The sequence below is a fragment of the Manis javanica genome, chromosome 1, assembly GCF_040802235.1.
Source record: "Manis javanica isolate MJ-LG chromosome 1, MJ_LKY, whole genome shotgun sequence".
NCBI lineage: Eukaryota > Metazoa > Chordata > Mammalia > Pholidota > Manidae > Manis > Manis javanica.
Window position 1 is genome coordinate 209,452,473 of NC_133156.1, and position 25,198 is coordinate 209,477,670.

General features: G+C 36.2%; 1 long non-coding RNA gene across 1 annotated transcript in view; it reads left to right on the plus strand.

Moving 5' to 3' along the window:
* Window positions 1–18,435, plus strand: part of LOC140843661 (uncharacterized) — a 247,928-nt gene extending 229,493 nt beyond the window's left edge. Inside the window, exon 4 of the long non-coding RNA XR_012121632.1 lies at window positions 18,303–18,435. This is a non-coding gene — a long non-coding RNA (uncharacterized lncRNA). The remainder of the gene's footprint in view (window positions 1–18,302) is intronic.
* Window positions 18,436–25,198: the final 6,763 nt, after the last annotated feature.

The window sequence follows — 25,198 nt, forward strand, 5'->3', positions numbered from 1 at the left end:
CAAAAACAATCTCAAATAAACAATCTAACCTTACAATTAAAAGAACTAGAAAAAGAAGTACAAACAAAGCCCAAAGTTAGTAGAAAGAGGGACATAATTAAGATCAGAGCAGAAATAAATAAGAGACTAAAAAAACAATAGAAAAAAACCAGTGAATTCAAGCGCTGCTTCTTTAAGAAGGTAAATAAAATAGATAAATCCTTAGTCAGACTTTATCAAGAAAGAAAAAGAAAAGAAAGAGGACACAACATCAGAAATGAAAAGAAGTTACAACCAGCACCACAGAAATTTAAAAATTATAAAAGAATTCTATGAAATATTATATGCTAATAAACTGTACAACCTAGAAGAAATGGATATATTCCCGGAAACATATAGTCTTCCAAAACTGACCAGTAAGAACAGGAAATCTAAACAGACTGATTACTAGTAACAAAACTGATTTGGTAATAAAAATCTCCCAACAAACAAATATGCAGTACCAGATGTCTTCATGGTGAATTCTACCAAATATTTAAAGAGGAGCTGATACCTGTCCTTCAAGTATTCCAAAAAACAGAAGGAGGGAATACTTCCAAACTCATTGTACATGTCCAATATTATCTCTGATACTAAAACCAGCCAAAGACACTTTGAAAAAAAATATTAGAGACCAATATCCCTGATGAATATAGATGCAAAAATTCTCAACAAAACAATAGCAAACTGAATTAAAAAATACATCAAAAGGATTACCCATCATGACCAAGTGAGACTTATTCCAGGGATGCAAGGATGGTATAATATTCATAAATCAATCAATGTCATATGCCACATTAACAAAAAGAGGGATAAAAACCATACTATCATCTCAATAGATGCTGAAAAAGCATTTGTCAAAATTCAACATCTATTCATGATAAAAACTCTCAACAAAATTGTTGTAGAGGAAACATACCTCAACATAATAGAGGCCACATATGACAAACCAACAGTGAACATCATAGTTAATGGTTAAAATTTGAAAGCTTTTCTTCTAAGATCAGGATCAAGACAATGATGGCCACTCCCACCACTTTTTTCAACATAGTACTGGGGGTGCTAGCCAGGGCAATCAAACGAGATAAAGAGATAAAAAGGCATTCAAATTGGTAAGGAAAAAGTTAAACTCTTACTATTTGCAGATGACATGATGATATATATAGAAGACCCTAAAGACTCCACCAAAAAAGTCTTAGAACTAATAACTGAATTCAGCAAAGTTGCAGAATACAAAATTAATATACAGAAATTTGTTGATTCCTATATACTAACAACAAACTCACAGAAAGAGAAATCAGGAAAACAATTCTGTTTACAGTTGCATCAAAAAGAATAAAATACTTAGGAATAAATCTAAACAAGGTGGTGAAAGACCTTTATTCTGAAACCTATGACACTGATGAAGGAAATTAAAGAAGACACCAAAAAATGGAAATCTAGCTCATGCTTAGATAGGAAGAATTAATATTGTCAAAATGACCATCCTACCCAAAGGACTTTACAGATTCAGTGCAATCCCTATCAAAATACCAACATCATTTTTTAATGAATCAGAGCAAATAATCCTAAAATTCATGTGGAACCACAAAAGACCTGAATAGCCAAAGGAATCCTGAGTAATCAAAACAGTATGATGCTGGCACAAGAAAAGATCCATAGATCAATGGAAAAGAATAGAGAGCCCAGATATAAACCCACAAGTATATGGCTGATTAATATATGATAAAGGGGCCATGAAAATACAGTGGGAAAAAGACAGTCTCTTCAATAAATGATGCTAGGAAAACTGGACAGCTTCATGCAAGAGAATGAAAGTGGATTACTGTCTAACTCCATATACAAAAGTAAACTCAAAATGGATTAAAGACTAAATATAGGACATGAAACTGTAGAACTCTTAGAAGGAAACATAGATAAAAATCTCTTGAATATAATATCATGAGCAATTTCTTTCTGGACACAATCCTCCAGACAATGGAATCAAAATAAAAAATGAACAAATGAGACTATGTCAAACTAAAATGCTTCTACATAGCATAGGACACTACCAACAGAACAAAAGGCAACCTACAGTATTGGAGAGTATATTCACAAATGATTTATTTGATAAGGGGTTAACATCCAAAGTACATGAAGAACTTACAGAGTCAACATCCAAAAAAACATAAAATGATTTAAAAATGGGTGGAGTCCTGAACAGACATTTTTCCAAAGAATAAATATAGATGGCAAACAGACACACAAAAAATGCTCCACAGCACAAATCATCAGGGAAATGCAAATCAAAACTACAATGAGCTGTCTATCACCTCACATCAGTTCGAACGACCACTATCTAAAAGATAACAAAGAACAGTGTTGGCAAGGATTTGGAAAAAAGGGAATCCTCTTATACTGTTGGTGGAAATGTAATTTGGTGCAGCTACTATGGGAAGCAGTATGGAGGTTCCTTAAAAAACTAAAAATAGAAATATCATATAACCCAGTAATTCCCAAAGAATTTTTAAAGGAATTTACTGAAAGAATACAAATCCCTGATTCAAAAAGATACATGGACCCCTATAATTATTGCCACATCATTTACAACAGTCACCATATGGAAGCAACCAAAATGTCCATGAATAGATGAATGGATAAAGAAGATGTGGTACATGTACACAATGGAATATTATTCAGCCATCAAAAGAAAGAAATCCTTTCATTTTTAACAGCATGGATGGACTTAGATGGTATTATGATAAGTGAAATAAGTCAAGCGGAGAAAGACAAAATACCATATGATTTCTCTTACTTGTGGAATCTAAAAATAAAACAAAGCAAAATGAACAAAAGGGCAGTAGACTAGTAGACACCGAGAAATGACTGGTGTTATCATGGGAGAGGGGTTGCCATAGGGGTTGGTGTGGAGGGTGAGTGGGATAAAGGGGCCCAAAAATCTCAATTATAATATAAATTGGTCATGGGGATAGTGGGCAGCATGGAGAATACAGACAATGGTTCTGTAGCATCATCTCCTATGTTGACAGAAGTAACTGCACTAGTTGGGGCTGAGGATTTAATAATGTGCGTGTGTTGCACAGCTATGTTGTATACTTGAAGCCAATATAATATTATTTATTAATTATACTCCAATAAAATAAAAAGAAAAAAATTAAGGATTGTCCTAATAGGACTATGTTCATTATTCAAACATTGATGCTCTTTATTTAGAGAAGGTAAGTATTTGAAAATTATTTTTACTACAAACATAATTTTCTATAAACAAAATCATTCACATTAATCACCTTGAACTATAAAAAAGGCATTATATAAATAGATGGTGGGAATTAAAAAAAATCTTTCTTTCCAACCACTGTATAAATAACTTTTGCTTATTTACAGTCACAAATAGGAATAGTGGCAGCGTTTTATTATTTAGATGATAATTTGAAATACATTATTTTATTTGCAGAATCATACTCATCTTCCTCTTTGATGTTCTTTAGAATGAGAATTAAAATCAGCTTGCATTTCCTGGCTATATGAACACTCTCATCAGGGAGAAACAACTCAGAAGCATGCTCAATGACAGGGAAGCATTAAAGGTTGAAGTAAAAGTCATCTGGACATAATCAGACATCTTGGGTAGGAGACTCAGTGACAGAATTCTGTGCTTTGTTTTGTGTGCCTTGTTAAGATGTTAATTTCAGATCATTAAAAATTCCAGAAACAAATACATTGCAGGCATTTTGCATTGGAAAAGTAACAATTGACAATTTGGTTAGAAGTTTTAGAGTTCCCAAGAACTTTTTTTTGCCTATATTTTACCTTTGATTTTCCCTTCTTTTCTTCTCTCCATTCATTGTTCTTACTCTCTCAGGCTATTTTTACCTGCCTTTATAAACATGAAAACTGAACTTTGAAAATTTCAAAATAGAGTCTTTCAGACAAGGTTATAAGAAAGGAGAAATCTGAACAACTTAAACTCTAATTCCTCTCATAATTACTTAGATGAAAACATTTCTATTACATAAATTCCGATGTACACATTTCAAAATTCTCTTTATTTCAAGGTATTATTGGTATCTATGCTCTGTAAAGTGTTACCCTTTCCCTTGTGACATAAGGTGCTTGCTACTTCCTATTTGTTAGGAATCCATGGTACAATAGACAATGAACAAAAGGCCCCTAAAAGCTTCCCCAAAAGGAAGATAAAACCCCTGATCTAATGCTACCCACAGACTTAACCCCAACAGCATCATCAGTACAAAAACCCACCACACTTCCTTAAAGTATACATCCTATCCTAAGTTCATTTGATGGCATAGAAAATAGAACAAAGACAGGTTATAATAACAAGACAAGTCACTACCATTATACGGTATACTGTAAGACATTAAGTTTTTACATTTAATATAAGACTGGGATGCATCATAAGATTGATGTATATATTCATTGTGGTAGTTCTTTTTTTTCCTTTTTTTGCTCAAAAAGCTATTATAAATTGATGTTTCCTTTATAATGCAGATAACCTTAGAATTGAAGAAACATGTCATCTTAAAAATATAAAGAAGCAAACAAGCCATAAGAAAGTTAAAAAGCAGACCAACAGTCCTTTTGCATGGGCAGGAACCGGAGAATAGTGTCCTGATCACTTAGCTTTAGCTTAGATATATGGAGGAATTGATTGTGCAAAAAAACCACATTTTTCTTAATTCAGTCAGCACTTTATTAGATGCTAGCCATACATGCCAGGCACTATACTAAGTATCAGTCTTACAAAGATGAATAAGATAAAGTCTGTGCATTCTGAAATAAAACTTAAGCTTTTAGTTAAAAAATTGTATCCATTTTCTAACTACATAAAATTAGTATCTATTAAATGAAAGGCACACTTTAAAAAACCTTAAAGAACAAACCAAAAAAATTTAATCGGGCATAATAAAATGTAAGCCAACTATGTGATGGTCTTCAGCCTAGAATCAGAGTCATGAGTTTAACAGTAATGGATTTATGAGTCATTAAGTTTAAGAGAGGTTGTAATTTTAAAAGGAACATGATATTTAGGTGACAGTTTAAAAGGCATGAAATTACTGTGTTCAACTTTGTATTTCACAAATCTTTAACAGGACAGTAAAAAATATTTGTAACAATGTGTCTGGCTCATTTTTCCTATTTGTACTAAGCTTTCATTGTCATATGCTAGTGAATTAACTTGTATTGATTAATGATTATTTCAACGTAAGACTTAAGGGACTTTAAAAGAGACTTCTTACAGACTTTATATATTTAAAATCTGTTTGTTATTGTCTTTTCTTTTTCCTGTTTAAGATATTTGCTTTTATTTAAGGCTTTATAAATAACCATGCATTATATGAAGTGAGGCTCTAATGGTAATGCTTGATAAAATAAATTTCCACAGCCAGTTAAATTTATTCACAGTGTAAACTGAGAGTATTAAAAACTGCGTGCATTCTTTACATCTCCAATCTGGGCTGGTGAGAGAACCGAGGGATAAAATGAGAGTTGGTGATGGTTGAGCCAGTGTTGGTGATGGGGACCTGCCTGTGAGAGGCAGAAGGCCAAGGGAAGAGTTGGTAATTGTGTAGTCTTTCTTGTGTAGCTGACCCACTGGAAGGAGTCTCTGTTCACATCTTGCATTTATTCTGGGTCATTTTTAGGCTGGACCAAGGGCAAGTCTGTCCAGCTCCACATTACCCTTGAACTTACTGTGATGCGTTACTGAGACACCAGTGGCTACTACTAGTTCTATGGTTTTCCAAAATATTCCTTCCGGCTAGGGTTTGTTGGAGGTACAGGAAAGGGCTGGTTCTCCTTTTGCCAATAGGGGAGGTTGTCGACTAGTGAGAGCGGTCTTTTCTGTCAGCATACACAGCGCAGAATCAAGCCTGCCTCAGAGACAGGCTGAGTGGGTGCATCTGGGAGTGCATTCATCCTTTTCTGTGTCAGCAGGAAACAGATATGAGGCTGTGTTGTGATGGTTTCTGTGTTACAGGAAAGGACCAAATGCCTTACTTGGAGAGGTCAAATGTGGAGCTTGAGGTAATGTCACGGAACTAAGAACGTAGAACCAGGGAGACAATGTTAAAGTAGGTAGGGAGAGAGAAAGAGATATGCAAGACTTTCTCAAAGGCTAACTTATTTTTGAGGCTGGTGGATTACAAGTTCAGAGACCTTTTTCAAACACCTTGCAAAACACCAAAGGTCTTGATAAAGATCAGCTTAAATTCTCCTTTCTCTCCCCTTTTTGCATTTTCTTTTCAATGCTTCCTGTCCATCCTAAATGCAGATTTTCAGTCTGGCAGTACAGTTATCTCCATGTCTATGTCTATAGCTATCTCTATCCCTAGATACATCTGTATCTCTACATATATATATGACCTTTCTTATATATGACTTTTTTTTAGGGAATGCGATTAGATTTTATATTTAGACATAGGGGCTAAAAACAGATCCTGTTTAGGTAGGTTTGATACTCTATTGGAAGTATCACAAAAGTATTTGGGGGCAAAAAAAGTATACCATGGGGAACACTAAAATGTTATCAAAGTCAGTTAATGATAATAAAGAAACTTTATAAATTCTTTAGGCAAAAGCAATATCTCCCTCATAATTCTATGGCAGGTGAATTCTGTGAACTGCTGTTTATATATCTATACAAAGGAGAATTATTGAAAGAGATTGGAATTTATAAATCTACTCTGCCATTTTATAGTTTCATGAAAATATACAATATTCATACATATAAAATAGAATTGTACAGAAATATTAATGCTCAGGGTCATGATTAAAGGTAGCAACCTCTTGTGATTAATAGGGTTTCTTGTTTTTAAAAAATTATATTAAAATATGCATAACACATTCAGTATTTAACAGTTTATAAGTGTATTTCAGTGTGAATATATTCACAATGTTTGATGTTACATTTTGAAAATCAAAACTTTGTAACTGTTACCTCCATATCAGAATTTCATGTCTCCATCTACTGGTAGAAGGAAAAGATGGAACAACAGTATTTTAAAAATATGGGTGGAAGATTAAGGAATAAACAAAGTTGATTAAAATTTAGCTTTTTTTTTTTTTACTAACACTGTAATTTTGCTGTTTTCTATTGTTTTCATAAAGCCATCAAACAGTATCCTAAAATCAGATGGAGTGAAAAACAATTACATTTTGTAGATATAAAATGCTTTTGAAATTGGTATTTCTTGACTTTTATGACTAAGCTCTTCCTGGAAAAATGTCACAGTAACACATCAGAAAGATATGTTTAAAAGGATATTTCATTATTTTAACAAAGCTTATGATAGGATTTTGGGATTTAAACCTGGAAGATACTAAATGCGATCACCTTGTCTAAATCCTTCATTTTATAACAGAAAAATGAGGTCCATAAGGATTTATCTTTCTGTCTGCCCATCTATCTGTTTAGAACTGGCTTTGTTCCAGGATACATTTTAAAGTAGTTTGTAAGGATGCACAAAACATAGAAGATAAATTGGAAGTGAAAAGGCAAAGGAAGAAAAGAACAAGATCATAAAAAGAAGACTGAAATTAAGTAAAAATGCAAACTTTTAAACTCTAGGTGTTTGATGGTCTAAATGTTCTACTGGTCGATGTATGGAAGCAGATCTGATTAAGCAATTTAGTTACTTCAGAGGTAAAAAAACATCTATTTGTTCAGAAGATGGACCACTATTTATGATACAAGGAAGAAAGGTCTACTGAGTGTCTTATGAAGAGAGCACATTTTTCTAAATCAGCATCATCTTCAAAGACTTCATTGCAGGAGACAGCTAAAAATTCCAAGGGCTGTTTCCCATGGCATTCTCACTGTAGACTGATTGGATCTCACCTGGGTATAGTTCAGAAAAATTTTTGAATGATATGAACCCTTCTTCAGTCCTGAGAAAGTTACTGGTGTGTGGAGTCCCATTCAACAAGCTGGAACTTCTTTCTCATTCAGCCATCAGAGACTTGAGTTTTGCTTTTCCAGGTAGTTGAAAAGACAGCTATGACTTTGTATCATGAGACTTCCTGGAACTCAGTTTTCTCCTAAGTCAGTGTTTTATGAACATATTTTGGGCATGAATCTTCTGGGATGCTTATTAATAATACAGATTTCTCCACTGCATATTTATTGATTCAGATTGAGCAAGTCCAGGTGGGGTCTGAGAATCTGCATATGATACAGGTGTGAGGACCACACTTTGAGAAATATTGGGCCATCTTTTCCTGGAAAGGATATTATTGCTTGATCCTTTAAGGGTGGTACATTATGCCTCAAACAAGGGAGGATGTATCTCCTCCTTGTTTCTGCCTTTCCACCTTCCTCCTTTTCTTTCTCCAGACCCCATACAGTTTAAATAATTGCTGGTTTTAGCAGATTATAGAGAGAACTATCTGTTGCTAGAACTGAGATTTCCTGATTTACCAAAGACAAACACACAACATTAACCATTTTCTTAATATGTTTTTTTGCAATGTTATTGAGAAAATGGGAAAGGGAAAGGTAAGGGATTAACTGGTGTAAGAAGAAATCTCATTTCTCTGGGATAGGGAGTTGTCAAGCTTTCTGACTTTGAGTGGCTCTGTTTCTCCAAATCTTTATGTCCTGTGCAGAAGGGAGGTATAACAAGGAGAAGTGGATCGAGTAGTGTAGACACAGACTCCTGGTAGGGAGACACATCTTATTTCTGATATTGTTTAGAATTGTTGATATATGGTAATAAAAAAAGATAACCAATTTGAGTCAGGTTTCTGATATTTTAAAAATTCCTCCAGGTGCCCCCTTATTGCCTGAACTCACGGTGGACAGCTCCCTTTCCTCTTTCCACAAGAGAAATGCTCTTGACACATTATTATAGTTGTGGATAAAGTAAAGGTTCCTATGGCCAGGAGCTAGCCCTGGTTTGATGGCTCACTATACATGTGTTGGCAAAACGTTGTTACCAACTCTATAAAGAGCTCCACCCAGTGCTCAGGGCGACATGGTGGCACAGCTGCAAGGCTGGAGGAGAGCAGAGCGTGGGCTGGAATGGTGGCAGTGCCGAGGACAGAGACTGGGACGGCTGTGCGGGTAGAGAGGCCCAGAGGCAGAGGTCAGCTTGCTGCATGCAGACTTGCTCTGAGTGAATGGGATCCTAGTGATTGACCTGCCACTGTGAAAATAAAGCTAGTTTCACCCCATGTATGTTCTACTGTCATTTCTTTGGTCACACTGAATCCATAGTGAACTTGCCCAGGGCTGATACCCATTGGCAAGACAATAGTGTTTCTGAATTCGGGAGTAGGTGGCAGGAGAAGAGAGAATGGAACAGAAAGAGAAGACTTGATCCCACTGCTTTGCTCTAGCTTTGCTAATCAGTTGATAGTCTTTGGACAAACAGCCTTTGGGCATCACCTGGGAACTTGTCTGAAATGCAGAATCTCTGGCTTCCTCCACAATTACTTAATCAAAATCTTCGTTTAAAAAAGATACCTACTCATTCTTGTACATTAAAGTTTGTGAAGTACTGCTGTAGGATAGCACTGCTCATAAATTGTGAGCATTAGAATAACCTGCAAAGTGGAGAGCTTGTTAAAACACAGATTCCAGAGATTCTGATTTAATAAGTCTGAGGTGGGACCCATTAATTTGCATAAACAGGCTCCACGTGATGCTTACAGCATCTGTGCATGCGTTGAATAGCGATGGTCAAGAACAGTGCTGCTGCGACTTTTTAAAAAATATAATTTATTTTTTAAAACAATTTGAGGAGAAAGTGCAGAGACTTCCCATACACCTCTGTCCCTCACATGCATAGCTTCCCCATTACCACCATCCCCTACCAGAATGGTACTTTAGTTACAACTGATGAACCTACATTGATACATCATTATTACTGAAAGTCCATAGGGTTTACATAAGGGTTTTCTCTTGGTAGTGTGCAATTCTGTGGGTTTTGAAAAGTGCATAATGACATATATCCACCATTATAGTTTCCTATAGAATAGTTTTAGTCAAGCACTGACCTTTTTACTATCTCTATAGTTTTGCCTTTCCAAGAGTCTCATATTATTGGAATCATGCCGTGTGTATTGCTTTCAGATTAGCTTCTTTCACTTAGTTATACGCATTTATGTTTCTTCTATGACTTTCATGGCTTGGTAGCTCATTTCTCTCTACTGCTAAATAATATTCCATTTTTTCTGGCTGTAGCAGAGTTCATTTACCGTTCACCCACTGAAGGACATCTTGGTTTCTTTCAAGTTTTGGCAATTATTAATGAAGCTACTATAAAAATTCATGTGCAGGATTTGTATGGATCTAGGTTCACAATCCTTTAGGTAAATATCAAGTTGTGCCAATGTTGGATTGTAAGGTTAGAGTATATTTTTGTAAGAGTGTTCATACTTTTTTTAAGACATTGCTAAAATATACCATTTGTATGCAGCAATGAATGAGCATTCCTCTTGCTCTACATCCTCACCAACATTTGATAGTGTCAGTGGTTTGCATTTTCACCATTATTAGTGATAGCGGTATCTCATTTTCATTTGTAATTCCCTTAGTGACATGTGATGTGAGCATGTTTTCAGATGCTTATTTGCCATCTGTATGTCTTCCTTGGTGAGGTGTCTGTTCAAATCCTTTGCCTAATTTTAAGTGGGGTGTTTGACTTCTTATTTTTGAATTACAGAAGTTCTTTATGTGTTCTGGATAGCTGTCCTTTATCCAATATGACTTTAGCAAATATTCTCCCCCCCAAACCCCCCCTTGTATATGATTGTCTTCTCATTCTCACACAGAACAGTATTTCTTAAATGGCCCACATAGAACCACCCAGAGAGTTTTAAAAGATACTGATACCTTGGGATCCACAGATTATAATATAATTAGTCAGTGTAGGAAATTAGAATTTTTATAAGTCTCTTCAAGGTATTTTTATTTTTCTAATTTTTTATTAAGGTATTATTGATATAAACTCCTATGAAGGTTTCATATGAAAATACAATGTGGTTACGTTTACCCAATTATCAAGTTCCCACCCATACCACATTGCAGTCACTGTCCATCAGTGTAGTAAGATGCCACAGACTAAGTATTGGCCTTCTCTGTGCTACACTGTTTTCCCATGACCCCTCACACCATGTGTACTAAACATAAAACCTCTCATTCCCCATATCCCTCCCTCCCCAGCCACCCTCCCACACCCCTCCCCTTTGGTAACCGCTAGTACCTTCTTGGAGTCTGTGAGTCTGCTGCTGTTTTGTTCCTATAGTTTTGCTTCATTGTTATACTCTACAAATGAGGGAAATCATTTGGCACTTGTCTTTCTCTGCTTAACTTATTTCACTGAGCATAATATCCTCCAGCTCCATCCATGTTGTTGCAAATGGGAGGATTTGTTTCTTTCTTATGGCTGAATAGTATTCCATTGTGTATATGTACCACTTCTTCTTTATCCATTCATCTACTGAAGGACACTCAGGTGCTTCCATATCTTGGCTATTGTAAACAGTTCTGCGATAAACATAGGGGTGCATATGTCTTTTTGAATCTGAGAACTTGTATTCTTTGGGTATATTCCAAGGAATGGGATTCCTGGGTCAAACAGTATTTCCATTTTCAGTTTTGTGAGGAACCTCTTTATTGCTCTCCACAATGGTTGAACTAGCTTACATTCTGACCAGCAGTGTAGGAAGATTCTCCTTTCTCCTCATCCTCGCCAGCATTTGTTGTTCTAAGTATTTTCAATGCTGGCCATCCTAACTAGCATGAGGTGATATCTCATTTTGGTTTTAATTTGCATTTCTCTGATGATTAGTGATGTGGAGCATCTTTTCATGTGTCTGCTGGCCATCTGAATTTCTTCTTTGCAGAATTGTCTCTTCATATCAACCACCCATTTTTAAATTGGGTTATTTGCTTTTTAGGTGTTGAGGCGTGTGAGTTCTTTATATATTTTGTATGTTAACCCCTTGTTGGCTATGTCATTTACAAATATATTCTCCCATAGTGTAGGATGCCTTTTTGTTCTGTTGATGGTGTCCTTTGCTGTACAGAAGCTTTTTAGTTTGATGTAGTCCCATGTGTTCATTTTTGCTTTTGTTTCCCTTGCTTGAGGAGATGCGTTCAGGAAGAAGTTGCTCCTGTTTATATTCAGGAGATTTTTTGCCTATGTTTTCTTCTAAGAGTTTATGGTTTCATGACTTACATTCAGGTCTTTGATCCATTTTGGGTTTACTCTTGCATATGGGGTTAAACAATAATCCAGTTTCATTCTCTTACATGTGGCTGTCCAGTTTTGCCAACACCAGCTGTAGAAGAGTTTGTCATTTCCCCATTGTATGTGCATGGCTCCTTTATCATATATTAATTGACCATATATGGTTGGGTTTATATCAGGGTTCTTTAGTCTGTTCCATTGGTCTATGGGTCTCTTCTTGTGCCAGTACCAAATTGTCTTGATTACTGTGACTTTGTAGTAGAGCTTGAAGTTGGGGAGCATAATCCCCCCCACACTTTATTCTTCCTTCTCATGATTGCTTTGACTATTTGGGGTCTTTTGTGATTCTATATGAATTTTAGAATGATTTGCTGTAATTCACTGAAGAGTGCTGTTGGTATTTTGATAGGAATTGCGTTGTATCTGGAGATTGCTTTAGGCAGGATGGCCATTTTAATAGTATTAATTCATCATGAGCACGGGATGTTTCCATTTGTTGGTATCTTCTTTAATTTCTCTCATGAGTGTCTTGTAGTTTTCAAAGTATAGGTCTTTCACTTCCTTGGTTAGGTTTATTCCTAGGCATTTTTTTCTTTTTGATACAATTCTTAATGGAATTGTTTTCCTGATTTCTCCCACTGCTAGTTCATCATTAGTGTGTACGAATGCAACAGATTTCTGAGTATTAATTTTGTATCCTGCCACTTTGCTGAATTCAGATATTAGATCTCGTAGTTTTGGAGTGGATTCTTTAGGGTCTTTTTGTACAATATCATGTCATTGGCAAACAGTAACAGTTTAACTTTTTCCTTACCAATCTGGACGCCCTTTATTTCTTTGTGTTATCTAATTGCTGTGGCGAGGACCTCAAGAACTATGTTGAATAAAAGTGGATAGAGTGGGCATCCTTGTCTTGTTCCCAATCTTAAAGAAAGGCTTTAAGCTTCTCACTGTTAAGTATAATGTTGGCTATGGATTTGTCATATATGGCCTTTATCATGTTGAGGTACTTGCCCTCTATACCAACTTTTTTGAGAGCTTTTATCATGAATGGATGTTGAATTTTGTCAAATGCTTTTTCAGCATCTATGGAGATGATCATTCGGTTTTTGTCCTTCTTTTGGTTGTGGTGGATGATGTTGATGGATTTTCGAATGTTGTACCATCCTGCCATCCCTGGAATAAATCCTACTTGATTATGTGGATGATTTTTTTGATGTATTTTTGAATTCGCTTTGCTAATATTTTGCTGAGTATTTTAGCATCTATGTTCATCGGGGATATTGGTCTGTAATTTTCTTTTTTTGTGGTGTCTTTGCCTGGTTTTGGTATTAGAGTGATGTTGGCCTCATAGAATGAATTTGGAAGTATTCCTTCTTTTTCTACTTTTTGGAAAACTTTAAGGAGGATGGCTATTAGGTCTTCACTAAATGTTTGATAAAATTTGGTGGTGAAGCCATCTGGTTCAGGGGTTTTGTTCTCAGGTTGTTTTTTGATTACCAGTTCAATTTCCTTGCTGGTAATTGGTCTGTTCAGATTTTCTGTTTCTTTCTGGGTCAGCCTTGGAAGGTTGTATTTTTCTAGAAAGTTGTCCCTTCCTTCTAGGTTATCCAGTTTGTTAGGATATAATTTTTCATAGTATTCTCTTGTAATTTTTTGTATTTCTATGGTGTCCATAGTGATTTTTCCTTTCTCATTTCTGATTCTGTTTGTGATTCATGTATGAGTAGACTCTCTTTTTTTCTTGATAAGTGTCTGGCTAGGGGTTTATCTATTTTTTTATTTTCTCAAAGAGCCAGCTCTTGCTTTCATTGAGTCTTTCTATTGTTTTTATTCTTCTCAATTATATTTATTTCTGCTCTAATCTTTATTATGTCCCTCTTTCTACTGACTTTGGGCCACATTTGTTCTTCTTTTTCTGGTTTCATTAATTGTGAGTTTAGACTGCTCATATGGGATTGTTCTTCTTTCCTGAGGTAGGCCTGTATTGCAGTATACTTTCTTCTTAGCATGGCCTTAGTTGCATCCCACAGATTTTGTGGTGTTGAGTTATTGTTGTCATTTGTCTCCATATATTGCTTGATCTCTATTTTTATTTGGTCATTGATCATTGGTTATTTAGGAGTGTGTTGTGAAGCCTCCATGTGTTTGTGGGATTTTTCATTTTCTTTGCATAATTTATTTCTAGTGTCATAGCTTTGAGGTCTGAGAAACTGGTTGGTAGAATTTCAATCTTTTTGAATTTACCTAGGCTCTTTTTGTGGCCTAGTATATGATCTATTCTTGAAAATGTTCCATGTGCACTTGAGAAGAATGTATATCCTGTTGCTTTTGGGTGTAGAGTTCTATAGATGTCTATTAGGTCCATCTGTTCTAGTGTGTTGTTCAGTTCCTCTGTGTCCTTACTTATTTTCTGTCTGGTGGATCTGTCCTTTGGAGTGAGTGGTGTGTTGAAGTCTCCCAAAATGAATGCATTGCCTTCTATTTCCTCCTTTAGTTCTGTTAGTATTTGTTTCACAATGCTGGTGCTCCTGTGTTGGGTGCATATATATTTATAATGGTTATATCCTCTTGTTGGACTGACCCCTTTATCATTATGTAATGCCCTTCTTTATCTCTTGTTACTTTCTTTGTTTTGAAGTCTATTTTGTCTGATACTGGTACTGCAACACCTGCTTTTTTCTCCCTATTGTTTGCATGAAATATCTTTTTCCATCCCTTGACTTTTAGTCTGTGCCTGTCTTTGGGTTTGAGGTGAGTCTCTTGTAACCAGCATATGGGTGGGTCTTGCTTTTTTTTTCCATTCTATTACTCTGTGTCTTTTGATTGGTGCATTCAGTCCATTTACATTTGTGTGATTATCGATAGGTATGCACTTATTGCCATTGCAGGCTTTGGATTCGTGGTTACCAAAGGTTCAAGGTTAACTTCCTTACCATCTTAGAGTCTATCTTAACTCACTTAGTATGCTATTACAAATACAATCTAAAGATTTTTTTTTTCTCCTCCTTTTTCTTCTTCCTCCATTCTTTATATATTAGGTATCATATTTTGTACTCTTTTCTATCCCTTGATTGACTTTGGGGTAGTTGATTTGATCTTGCATCTGCTTAGTAATGAATTGTTCTACTTTCTTTACTGTGGTTTTATTACCTCTGGTGACAGCTATTAGTCCTTAGGAACACTCCCATCTATAGCAGTCCCTCCAAAATACACTGTAGAGATGGTTTGTGGGAGGTAAATTCTCTCAGCTTTTGCTTATTTGGAAATTGTGTAATCCATACTTCAAATTTAAATGTTAATCTTGCCGTATAAAGTATTCTTGGTTCCAGGCTCTTTTGCTTCATTGCATTAAATACATCATGCCACTCTCTTCTGGCTTGTAAGGTTTCTGCTGAGAAGTCTGGTGATAGCCTGATGGGCTTTCCTTTGTATGTGATCTTATTTCTCTCTCTGGCTGCTTTTAATAGTTTGTCCTTATCCTTGATCTTTCCCATTTTAATTATTATGTGTCTTGTTGTTATCTTCCTTTGGTCTCTTGTGTTGGGCAATTTGTGCACCTCCATAGCCTGAGAGACTGTCTCCTTCCCCAGATTGGGGTAATTTTCAGCAATTACCTCCTCAAAGACACTTTCTATCCTTTTTTATCTCTGTTCTTCTTCTGGTACCCCTATTATGTGAATATTGTTCTGTTTGGATTGGTCACACAGTTATCTCAATATTCTTTCATTCTTTGAGATCTTTTTTTCTCTCTGTGCCTCAGCTTCTTTGTATTCCTCTTCTCTAATATCTGTTTCATTTATCGTGTCCTCCACCATATGTAATCTGCTTTTAAAACCTTCCATTGTATGTTTCATTTATTATAACATGTTCCGTAATGATTGGATCTCTGGCTGGAATTCATTCCTGAGTTCTTGAATATTTTTTCATACCTTCATGAGCATGTTAATGATTTTTATTTTGAAATCTCTTCAAGGGAGATTCATGACGTCGATTTCATTTGACTCTTTCTCTGGTTTATTCATAATTTTGCTTTGAAGCAGGTTCTTTGATCTTTCATATTTGTATGTGGCGCCCTCTAATGCCCAGAAACTCTATTGTCTGGAGCTGCTCAGCCCCTGGAGCAATGTCAGGTGTTCCATGGGAGCAGTGTTGGTGCCCTGTTCCCTGAGGTTTATTCTTTTCTCCAGGCCTATGCACCCTGGCACAACCCTCTTTCTTGTTCCTCTTTCAGGATTAGTTGTATTAATTCTATTTTCTTATTATATGTGGTTTTAGAAGGAAGCCTCTGTCTCACCCCTCATGCCACCGTCTTTAATCCTCCTCAAGGTATTCTTATTAGCTTAGGTCTGAGAAACTTTACCCTGGAATACTGTCCCCTGAAATTTGGATGTACAGTATAGTCACATTGGTGCTTTTTTTATTTTAGTTTTTTAAAATACTGATGTCTGAGTCTTACCTCCAGAGATTCTGATTTCATTGATTTATAATTCAGTATTATCAGCCAAGGTTTTTAAATATTCCTCAGTGATTTTAATGTGAATTGAAGTTTGAAAACCACTCTCTTATAATGAACTCTTCAGTAATACAAACGGTGCCTCTGAGAATTACCAAAAATATCCCAATAATTAGAAGAATTAGTAAAAAAATGTGCTGTTTTTCTGTCTATGTGATGGTGTATGTTTAAGGGGTAGAGTGTGGGCTGTTCAGCCAAGTGTGGTTGTTTGTTGAGTTCACATTCACAAAATGACCAAATTCTAGTCACTGGGTAGAGAAGACAAGCTAATATCATCTCTTGGTGATAGTACAAAAATCATTACCATGTGGGGATAGTGTTTCCCATATCCACATGACAAGAACAGAGAATCCTTAGGCATTACCATTTAGCTTCTTCCTTTCCAGCTTTAAGAGATTCAGAGACCCAACTCTCTACTTGGGAGATTGTGTGCAATAAGGGACGTGCTGTGTTGAGAGGACTGGGGGAGATGTGGTGGAGGGGGCAAGGTAGCAGTACCTGAGAATATATATAAGGCATAAAAGGTTCAGAGGGAAAAGAATATGAAGCTCACAGGTATTACATAGTGCCAACAAATATGAGGTGATGGGTAATTTTTTAAAATCTTTTTGAAAGAAGAACATAAAGCTTGAAATGAGTTTTAGGAATTGTTTTGTTAAATGCTGCATCATTTATAACCTAAACCAGATGAGTTGTAGATAAGCATCACAATGTTGTAAGAAGATGAAAAAATGAAACAGAAGATCCCTAATCTCCAGTCCTTCTTAGGATCTATCACTTGATGAAAGATTAGGAATCATCAATTTATTAAGCATATTAAGAATCTGGGACTCAGAGATGTTAAGTGACTCATCTATTTTGTACAGCTAAAGACAGAGATGAAATTGAAGTTTTTTTCTGGCTCTAAAGCCCAACCATTTTTTACTATACCGTGTGCTGCCCTTACTCATAGTCACTATTATTGGGAGATTACTACATGCTAGGCAAAATTCAATGCATGCTAAATGCATTGCCTCTCTGAGGCATGTAGAATTGTGCCCATTTTACAGATGGGTAAGCCAAGCATCAGAGAATTTAAACAACTTAATCAAAATTTAATCACATAGATATTAAGTCATGGAACAGGGTTTATATCCATGTCTGTCTTAGTCCCAAGCAAGTACTCCTTCAAACATGTAATATTGATTCTTGGAAAAATGAATGAGAAATTTCTTAGCAACTCTGAACAAATTTTTCTCTGTTTATATATAGGAGATCTAGCCCTGGGCCACTGAAGGGGCTGAGCTCTGACCTTCTAACCACAGTTTCCATCTCGCACTTCCTGTCTTGCTTGGGTGTCACACATTGGCTAAGAACCAAGACTAGCTTTGTTCTCAAGAGCCCCAGCTTGTACTCACACCTTAGGGAAAGTGAATTTTCCTGGTTAGTACAAGAGTTTTCCCCTCTTTCTTTCTCTGTGAATAGAGACATTTGGGGAGAAGGTCACTGAGTGACAAAATGTCCAGTGGTTAAATCTGTTATCAATAAATATTTTTTTGGTCATTATTTTGTAGGTCATCTTGGCAGGAGGCAAGAAATTCTTAAGACAAAGTTCTGCTCTTCAAGAAGCCTACAATTTATTTGGGCTCTACTACCTATATCAAAACACCATTTTCTGTATCTTAAACTTGCATGTGTCTAGTAGACTATTATAAAATATTAAAAAATTTGAACCCCCAAATGGAATGCTGATATATAAAACAAATAAAAGTAAAGTTGTTTAAATTGAAAAAAATGGAATATACCAGGAGTGCTACTGGCCTAGTGGCCTTTGATGTATCTTATCAGCATCTGATCAAGGAACACATGTAAAATGCTTTTGGCTGCTTGGAAAGACCCCTGGATTCATATTCAGAAGACCTGGATTTTATTCCTCACTAATAACCTTGGGCAAAACTTGAATCAAATTATGGGGAAACTTTTGATTAATATAAGTTAAACAGATTTTTGTATTGCACATCATCCTCTGTGGGTGTTGAGACTGTATAGGAACATGAGTTGGAAAAATGCCAATGGTCCTTTACCACTTCAACATTGTTCTATTTGATTCTGGACACTCAAGAAGATAGTATGGAGGACAGGAGGTTACACTTCGTAGGCCCTGAGTGAAGGTTGCTTATTCTTTTGTGGTTCAGTAACAGGGAAGGGAAGCAATGTACACTTTCTTTTAATGATCTCTTACTGCTACTAAGGCACCTCTTTTTCACCCAGAAACAGTCTTCTCCTGTCTTTAGCCAACATTTATGTCACCCTGTCCTCCTACTTGTCTCTCGGGTTATTGTGGCAACTAGTGTCATCTACTCACCTAGTCCAGCTCATTGTTGTGCATTCTTTAAGGACTCTGGCATTTGACTCATGGTCTTCCTCCCCACACTTAGTCTTACCAACATTGGGATTGACTTGAGTGTCCAAGTAGTCAGTCTATTCAGTACCTAGCCTCTTAGTTTCTTGATGTCTTCAACTGCAGTGTGACCTGCAGCCTAATCCACTTCATCTTTCTATTTCGGTGATTGCTTTGGAACTGTTTGCTTGTGAAGTTTTGAGCTCCTTTACTCTCTGGCAAAAATCTATCAAACTCCCCCCTTTCTCACCAAGGCTACCTAACTCCCATCAAAGCTATTCGTACATATCATTACCCTTTGCCAGCTCTTTTCTTGGTGTCCACCAGTCTCTCTTGTGCATGCTTCCTTGTCTATCCAGAACAATCACTAATATAACTCTCTCACTACCACATCAAGTTTCTATCTCCTCTGTGTCTCTCTCACTTCTGTTAGGGCAGGACACTTCTCTCACTCCTCTCTGTGGTTAAACCTCTAGTAAAATACAATTTCTGGCTTCCATTTCTGGACCCGTACATATTGGAATGCAAAGACAAAGACAAAGTGATAGCCTCCAGCATCTCTCAGTCTAGCAAGCATATCAACACGTGAATAAACAATGCAATACAATATGACAGGTGTGTAGAGATCTGTAGGCCTCCATGTGCAGGTAACCCTTCAGTTAAAACCTGAAAGGTAATGAGGAGTTCTGTTAGTAAACATCAGAAGGAAGGCATTCCACACTGCCACAGTGTGATGGCTTGAGCAGGGCAGTTATGGGACAAGAGGCCAGAAAGGTAGGAAGGGAGCAGGACTGTGAAGTATATTACATGTCATGAAAAGGAATATGGATATTCATTCTAGGGACATGGCAGAAACCAGAAAGAGTTCTAAGTGGAAGAGTAAGATGATCAGATTTGCATTTCAGAAATCATTTTGGTAGCGTTAGAGAGAACTACTTGGAAGAAGGGCAGTCATTTAGACATTGAAGGGCCAGGGCAATGGTGGCAAGAGACAGTCTGAACTGGCCCATGGTAGGAAAATGAAGAGTTGGGGGCCAAACTGAGGAATGTCTAAAGAGATCTAAAGAGAATCAGCATGACTCAGTGACTGTACAGTAGGAGTGAGGGGTGAGAGAAACTGAATCTAGGGTGACTTCAAAATTTCTATTTTAGGCGGTTGAAATGCTGTTAACTGAGATAGGAAACAGCAAAAAAGATTTAAAAAGAGTGGAAACAGCACCGGGTAGGGGAGGTTCAGGGGCAGGGAGGAGAAGGGATAAAGAAAAAGTGGGGAGGAAGGCAGATTACAAGGCAGTGGGTACAAAATATAAGAGGGAGTTAGCGGAAGCTCTCCTGAGAGGTAGTGACTTCTGAGCTGTGATTATTTCTGCAAAATTATTTACAGGAATAAGCAGAGTAAGAAATTTCAGGAGGAGTGAGAGAAAAGGCTCGGAGGGGCAAAGCAGTTTGATATGGCTCAGTGGTCATGTGTTTGGAGGGCACAGGTGATGTAGGCAATGAGAAGAGGGTCAGGGGATGAAACTGGATCTTTAGACAGAATCAGATCTAGGAGGAAGGGTAATGTGGCAAAAAAAGCCAAACCCAGGAGGCACTTTTACCTACTAATTTTAACCTAAAACAAGATTAAAAAAAAAAAACTTTACTGAATTATAATTTCTCATCTGTAAAATGGTAATGACAAGACCTAACATAACTACTTGTTGACTTTAATTTAAGCTGAAGTATTTTCTTTGCTTTTATATTTTATTAAAATACTGATGTTAAATAAGTCCAGAATTTATCAGCATTTTAAGAACTTGAAAATATAACATTTGTCTTTAATCAGAAGCAATACTGTTTTATATAAAATCTTGTAACACTGATGTTATGCCTATAACAAAAAAAAACTGTGGACCTTAGGATAGAAGCAGAAGAAAAGATACAAGAATATAAGCTGCTCTAATTCTGACAGTTAAAGAAACAAAACTGTTCAATTAGATTTTTGTGTATTAATAATTTGATCATTTAAATATGGCTGTACTTAATACTTGAATTTAAACATTTGGAGAAGGGAAGGTGTACATTTTGTCTTTTAGTATGTTTTCACTAAGGATGGTGAAATTAATGAATACAATTTTATCTAACCTCATGAGAAAGGTTGGCATCTTTAACTTCATCTCCTATTTACCTTATATGGGTAAAATTATAATATTTCCAGAATCTTTCACCTGGCTTTAGTCAATCTCCATATCAATAGGTGATTACAAGGTGGGTGAGGAGCAAGCACACACCTGGACTGGAGGTGTTCGGTGGGGTCCTTTTGCAGCTGGGTCGCAAGAGACACAGGTGAGCAGAAGTAGATGACTGCTTATAAATGACATATAAATAGTCAATAAACAGGTTTCTTCCACTTTATTTCTCCCTTTGACTGATTTTGGCTTCAAATGTTATTTGCCTCGGGCTGGGAACATATCCTTTCCCAACCCCAGAGATACACCTTACTACTTCCTGAAGTAGGTCCCTTGGGGAATCTCACAAGATAAGTACTTTTGATGATGTTGTTAGTGGTTTCCAAAATTTTGTTGGAGAAAAATACATGGCCTTATTGCACTTCATCATTTCTATTAAGAAATCTAACTTTTGATCTTTTATGATCTCTAAACATGCTGAAGAAGAAAACTAGGGAGAAAAGAATTATTAGCTTTAATTTTATGTGGAGATATTTGAGAAAATGAATTTCTAAGGTCAAAAATTTTCTGTTTTCCTCAGCTTCTACAGAGGAACTGAAAACTGAATTTGGAAGTTGAGTTGAGATGGATACTCAAGAAGTACCACTCCTTCTGAATCATATGCAATTCAGAGCCCAGGGCTGCTTCTGTGAAGGCTCAGAGAGCAAGTGGGCTCATAGTTCAGGGCAAACTTAGAGGCTACATTGGTGAAGGGAGATATTACAGTGGGATGGAAATGCCATGTTTTCCCATATGTATCCAGAGGGAACATTCTAAGGGGAAAAAAAGAAAATCCAAGGGCTGAGTGAGTTATGCTTTTTTCAGGGTGCTCCAGAAGAACCATAATCATGTCATAGCACATTGATTAAATCATAAATCACTGAACACAGAAACTGTAACTAAATATACTCTTGAGAACATAATTAGGTAGTATTAAATGAGTAATGGTAACTAAACATTTTAAGTAATAAAAGCAGGGAAAAGAGCCTTGGACAGGTACTATTTTTTAAGAATCCTTTTATTTCTAAGAATACTTTTATTAAAAATATTTCTCTAAGCAATTGTCCTGATGTATTTCCCATGGAGAGCTTTTTCCCTCTTCTGTTTGGCTTGTCTTGGAAACTTCTGAGTTTTATTTTAAAAAATCTCTTTCATCTTTTCACTAATGTTTCTACACTAGCCTCTTTGTGTCCTCCTGGATTTTACAGCTGCCCCTATTGTGCCATCTGCTGCCTCCTACTTGAGTCAACAGTGGTAACAGACATGACTTCTGCACTCTAGATAATGGCACATCTGGGGGCATGTGTTCAATCCATTCTTCTTCCGTATTATCAGCCACATGCTTTTGACCGGACAGAAATGCCATCATAATATTTAAAAGGAAAAGTGTGCAGTTGTTCATTATTTACATATCTTTTGTATTTTTTTATTTGATACAGAACATATTAAATAACTGAATTTTCAATATTCTTATTTAGGTAACTAAGCATCCATGTGATTTTGAAAATATTTTGGTCATTCATGAAAGAGACCCCCACATGGCAAAGCAATATACTATCTTCAAAAACATGTAATTTTAGTTTCTAATAATACCATAAATAGAAATGGCAAAGGAAAAATCATGCACATTATAAGCTAAGGCACTTTTTTATAACTTTTATGCATTGATTTTTTAAAAGCCAAATCAAGGGGAAAAACACCACATTTAAAAATGCTTGAGTACATTCACATGGTCAATTGTTTATTTAAATCAGGGTAATTTAGTGTGTTGCAACTGTATGTCAAGAGTTACATTACAATGCCATGAAACAACTCATAAATCATAAAAGAGTACCAAGAATAAAGGAACAGTGGAGGAAATCTAAAGAGACATTGTAATAGCACAATTGGCAGTACAGATTGTTGAGTTTTGAATAGACCAAAATGATGCCGCTTTAGCCAACAATAACAGGGAGGAAAAATGCTTTCCACAGGAAATCCAAGTACTGGGAGAGTGTGGCTCTATGGCTATTAAATAGCCCATGGAGACAAATTATTAGAAAGAATACTTTACATCTTATATATCACCTTATTAGAGGTATTTTACAAAGGTTCACATATATCTACAAATAACTTAAATGAATGACCATGGGCTAATAGGCATGGTTTTTATTTCAAACTTTGATTCAGATTTATGAGAATGATAAAGGTAATTATTTAGAATTTGCATTCCTCAAGGAACTTCAAATAGCAACATTTCCAAAGATTCTAGAAATTTTAAACAATTTTTCTCTGTTTTCTTAAGGTGGTGTATTAGTCAGCTTTTGTTGTATAACAAACAACCCCACTTTCTCAACGGCTTACAAGAGCATACATTTATTTCTAATTTATACTACAAGAGAGCTGAAAGTGGGTTGAGCTGTCCTGGCCGAGTTCAGCTGGGGTTAGCTCCTTCTATCTTTCCATTCTAGAACCCAGGCTGAAGGAGCAGCCCCTATGTGGGTTATGCTGTTCTCTTGGCAGAAGGCAAACCACAAGAGAGGCCAAGCCTAACCACATGAGCACGATCTATGCCTCTGCTGGAAGATGGCATATGTCTGCTCACTTCTATTGGCCAAAACAAGTCACCAGGCCAAGACCAAAATTAATGGAGTTGGAAGTAGATTCCTTCTACTGAAAGGAATGGCAAAAGTGGAGAGGAAATGAGTAATTGAGAACAAATAATACAATCTAATACTTTTGGTAAAAATTAATTAATATTTTTTGGGGGTCTATCTAACAAAAATCATCTGTCAAAGATCATTGATCATCTCCTGTAGTATAATCTGCAAATTATTCTAAGTCCTTATTGTCTCCCCTTTGCCTGAAGCATTGGACAATTGGTTCTATAGTATTTTGCCCTGGTTCTCTTCTTACCTATCTGAAGGTGTTTGTATGTCTTCTTCAGTTTTCTTTCTTCTTGCAGTTCTGGAAATAAGGATTTCCCAGTTGCTTTCATTGGCCCTCTTACTGCTAAGCCATTCTAATTCCAACTCATCCTATGATTTCAATGATCTCTTCAATGTGGGAATAACTCAAATGACTCTCTCCAGCTCTGACCTCTATATTTATACTTCTGTCTGCCTTCTTGGGACTTCCATTAGAATGGTGTTTGGCACTTTGAATTCATTGTTGTAACCAGAAACTTGTCATCTCTCTGTCTGGATGTGTCCCTACTGATTTTCCTGTTCCTAATAGCAGAACCATTTTCCAGGTGATTCTTACTCAAATGTATATGTTGTGTCTGACTTCTCACTCCTTCCAATATCCAACCTATGATGTCATAGGTGTCTGCATGTGTCCAAACAAATCAACAAGTGCTAAGTCATAGGGTAGTCCATTATCCCAATATTTCCCATATTTATCCACTTATTTATTTTCCCAACTATGTATTTACATTTTCCCACTGTCATTCTGGTTTGCATCTTTATTCCATCCCAACCACTTTAAAGTAATAAATAGTTCCACTCCCTCTAGCTTCTTATTTGTCACCAAGTTTTCCAGGTCAGAGCTCATCAACTTTCTAGTTACCTCCCATGTCTAAAGCCGTCACAAATTTACTCTGATATATAACACTTTTCATAGTATGTTTCAAACTCAACTTTTTGAGATTATCTTCTCAATGTTACCTGAAGCTCCTGCCAAAACAGGTAAACTGATATTACTTGAATACATCTGAAATTTCCCACTTGTCTTTTATTCATTTTTCTTTCTGGTATATACTCCTGGCTTCAACTTTTATTCACATGGTATCTATGCTTTTAAAATTCAATCTCAAAAGATATCTCTTACAAGAACTTTGTCCAATACAGTTGGTTTGTGTCTCTCTTATGCATAGTTTTGC